The sequence below is a fragment of the Glycine soja genome, chromosome 14 (assembly GCF_004193775.1).
Source record: "Glycine soja cultivar W05 chromosome 14, ASM419377v2, whole genome shotgun sequence".
In the NCBI taxonomy this organism is placed as follows: Eukaryota; Viridiplantae; Streptophyta; class Magnoliopsida; order Fabales; family Fabaceae; genus Glycine; species Glycine soja.
In genome coordinates this window covers 23,655,878-23,660,402 of record NC_041015.1, presented here as the reverse complement: position 1 = coordinate 23,660,402, position 4,525 = coordinate 23,655,878, and positions in this window count along the sequence as shown.

Sequence of the window (4,525 nt, the reverse complement as noted above, 5' to 3'; positions counted from 1 at the left end):
ATAATACCAAAATAATAAATTTACTCTCACTTAACTTTTAGTATACACAACCATCAATCAAATTACCTCAACATCATAAGAGATAATCTTGATGAATTTTGTAATACCATAGGTGAGAGACTTGTTTAAAAGCATAAATGAATTTCTTTAGTTTGCATACCATAAACTTTGGATCATCTTAAACATGGTTTTCTGGTTACACCGTATAAATTATTTCATCAATGTTTTCATTTAGAAACATAATCTTTACATCCTGTAAGGACCCGCCTCGTCGCTACGGTATCCACACTCTAATATTCGATAATTTCAATTTTTATAAAAAGAACTCCCTTAATTTTTTATTATGAAAATAGAAGTGATTTTGTCACAACATAAATTCATCCAACAACACGCTATTACTTAAGTGAATATGCATAATTACATAGAAACAATAAATCAGTACATGTCATACACATAACGAAAATTAAATATGTTCATATATATATATATATATATATATATATATATATATATATATATATATAAAATTAAAATTCCAGTTTTACATCTTTAACTCAACAAAATAAAACTTAAAAGCCAACTACGGAGGAGTTGATTACAAAACACAACTCTCTCCCAAAATAACGCCAACGTCATCACGTCGGCTCGGCGGCTCCTCACTAGAATCTTACTCCCTACACCCTGCCACTGTCATTCTGCTCCCACGAACAAGGTTCGTGATCATCACAGGTATCAACCACACGATACAAAATTGCAAGGGTGAGTTTATTATAAAAGAATCAATACCAATTCCAAATAACCACAATTAGCAAGGAACATAGGCAAACATGATAAGCTTACACAACAATCATTATTCAACACTCATATCCAACAAATATTCATCATTCACATCCAACAATTACTCATCATCCATCCATGGACCCAATCAAGACTGCACAGAATGATGCATGCACCTAACTCAACACTCAGATGCAATGTGGTACGTACCAACAACAACCAAATCTCAGGAAATAGCCTAAGCGTGTCCACACGACACTCTCACTTAGGGAACTGTGCTGAGTTTGTCGAGACCACCCGGTTGTGCATGTAACAGCCCCCCTCCCATAGGTGATCAGCCTGGGAGCCCAAAGGTGTTCCCTACCAGGTGATAGCCCCCTAGTACAAAGTACACTTGGCCACAGTTACTCTATTTCCTGTGTCGTATGAGCTATGATCACGGCCAAAAGTAAATGCCAAAGACCATGGACCAATTAAAGCACCTAAGCATCCCCTCAGGAATGCTTAGATTCTCTAACCACACTAGTTACCCACGTCTGGGCCATCCGACAAGGTCAGTGCACTCTACCCCCCATGACATACACTTCATACGATGTATGATCGTGGCCAAAAGCTAGTGCCAAAGACCCTAGAAGGTCAGTGCACAGTGCCCCCCACGATCACACACAACATCCAACGTATGAACGTGGCCAAAAGCTAGTGCCAAAGACCCTGAAAGGTCAGTGCACAGTGCCCCCCACGAACATACACAACATGCACATGCCAATGCATTTCCAACATCAATCAACAAATCGTATTTCCATGTCATTCACAACATAAATATCATTTCATCTCAATGACGTTATCAAAAACAACAACAACCTCATTTCATATTCACATATTCATCAATAATAACAATTCATGTTGACATGGTCTTTATTAACAACATCATCTCAAATCAATATCATCATAATTATCATTATCATCACATATCAATTAAAATCCTCAATAGCAACATCAACAACAATTCAAACAAACACAACAATATCATTTCCACATGCACGGTCTTCAAACAACACATTTCAAACAACCAAAACAATATCATTCATCACAATACACATATATATATCGCATCCCATTAGTTAAAACGTAATTTTCTTTGAAGAAAAATCAGCATGCAACAGGGACAGGCAGATATCCTCATAGCTAGGTTCCCTGACCCTAACTATGGTGTTAAAACGGTAAATTTTATAATAAACTCCCCTTACCTATAGTGAGCTACCCAACGGATTCCTCGTCGCGTCACTTGAAGATTCCTTTTTGTCCTTGCTTGTCGATTCCACACAAGCCTTTACCATGCCAAAACGAAGGAGACTTAGTATGGATTTAAGAAAACAAAGCTAGTAACAGTGCTCTAGGTCAAACACCCACATCACTACATGAAAGAGTTGAGAGCATTTCGGGTTTTACAAAGGAACATCATTTGGAAATTCCGACCACGCCAATGTGACCGGGGTTCAGTGTAGGTTACGAAAATAACATTCATTTCATGAAAGGATAACGTTTACAAAGTCTCTTTCTCTAAGGTTTTTCAAAGGAAGCATAAGACATGCAATGGCGGTTCCAAAGTCAGAAAAGATGCAAAGACAAGATGAAACTAACAAGAAACAAGCATAGAACCATGGTTACCTCGAAAGAAAACGAAAGGTCAGATTAGGGTTTTTGTTCTCTACCGGAACCGCAAGCCAAGTTGGAAGATTCCGCTTCGGTTGAAGGGTTCCTCTCGGTGTGGGTTTTCAATGGAGAACAATGATGATTTGTGGTGGCTAATGGTGGCTATGGGTGATGGAGAAAGTGCTTGGGACTTTAGAAATGGCTTTGGAAGAAAGAAAGAAGAAGAAATGACGTTTTTCCTAAGCTACACGAAAGCAAAGGCTGAAATGCTTAAATAAGAGATGCTCTCGGGAACGGAAGCTTCTAGCACACTCCTGACGTCTCCTCAAAGATCCCAACGGTCAGATCATGGACACGTGTCTTGTGAAGTTGAAAACCAAATTTTGAGAAGATCCAACGGTTAACGAAGGTTGGGAAGCGTTTTTACCGAGGCAGCTACATGTAGCTTTCTCTAGAAGCTTCATTAAGAGGCTTCCTCCAGAAGCTTCCTCGTGGCTTCTTTGAGAAGCTTTCTCAAGAGGCTTCTTTGAGAAGCTAGATCCTTATCTATCCACACCCCTCTATTAACTAAATTAACTTCCTTAAAAATAATTATGGACGAAAATAACACAACAAATAATCAAACATCAAACATAATTACTAATAATATATATATATATATATATATATATATATATATATATATCAGGGTGTTACACATCCATCTATGCAAAGCAATCATCAAAATGATCTACATTGTCATTATAGTCCTAAGAGAGTCTTTCTAAGAAATCAGAAAGAAAATCTCTTTGTGATCAATGTCTTCCTTGTAAAAATTTTGGTGACAAGACAAACTTTATATATCTCAATATTATCCATTGAATCCATTTTGACTATAAATATTTATTTACAACTTATGAGTTTCACACTTTCAGGCAATTTGATGATATCCAAAATGTCATATTCAACCATCAATTTTATTACATCATTTATTACATCAATCCACTTGAGAGTTAAAGCACAACATGACTTGACTAAAGTCAATTAGACTTTCTCAGTCAACCTAATGTCATATTCATGTTCTTAAAGAAATATAACCTAGTCATTCAAATTACATTTATGCCCTTTCTCTAGAGGATCTTCTTAATAACATTTCTTGAGGCTATTGAGTTTGAACTTTAGGTGGTACTTGAGAGGAAATCTCAGTGTTGTCTTGTCCATTAATAATTTTAGGAGTAACATCATTATTTAATTACCATATTCATTTCTTAAACAATGGTAAGTACAAAGACTTATCTATTGTCAATAATAGGTTATTCTTTAAAGACAACACTCCTTATGTTTTCTTCCCCTCCAAACTCAATTTCCTTAAGGAGTCTTGCACATCTCAAACATGATCTTAAAGCGAGATTGTAAAACTTATACATGTGAAAGCTTTAAATGTAACTAATTATCTTCAAGTCTAACTTACCTTTTCATGCAGCCTATAGGCATTACTTCGACTGGACATCCCCAAATGTGCATATGCTAATGTTGGGATTTCCCTGGCTCACACCTATAGGGGTTATTAGTGACTAATTTAATTGGTATCCTAAAAAAATACAAATTGAGACTTTTTTATATGCCTCATTCCACGAAAGCAAGAAGGAAATTTCTTATCTTGTTCTCTTGTTTCTTCTCTAGACAAAATAAAAAAATGCAATATCCCTAACTCTCAACTGACTCCCTTCAAACTCTTCATTTTATACATGCAACTTTAATATGAGTAATTTAAATTGTAGTAGTAGCAACAAAAACAATTAAAGAAGAGAACAATAAACATACAATGCACAAATAATCTTTATGGTAAATTTCAAGACCTCAACAAGATACCTAGTGCACCATTAATCCTTAATATTTGGATTGAAAAAGTTAACTGCAAGTGGTACTCTCAATGCATAGATCAAACATTGGTGATAAGTCTTGTCAAACAAAGGTTGTCTTTGGACACTCCATTGCTCACATGGAAAACTTATATGATGATTACTCCGGTCAAATAATGATTGTTTTTTTTTTGAACATTTCATTATTCACATGAAAATCAAGTTGATAGTAATTCTTATCAAATAATGATTAT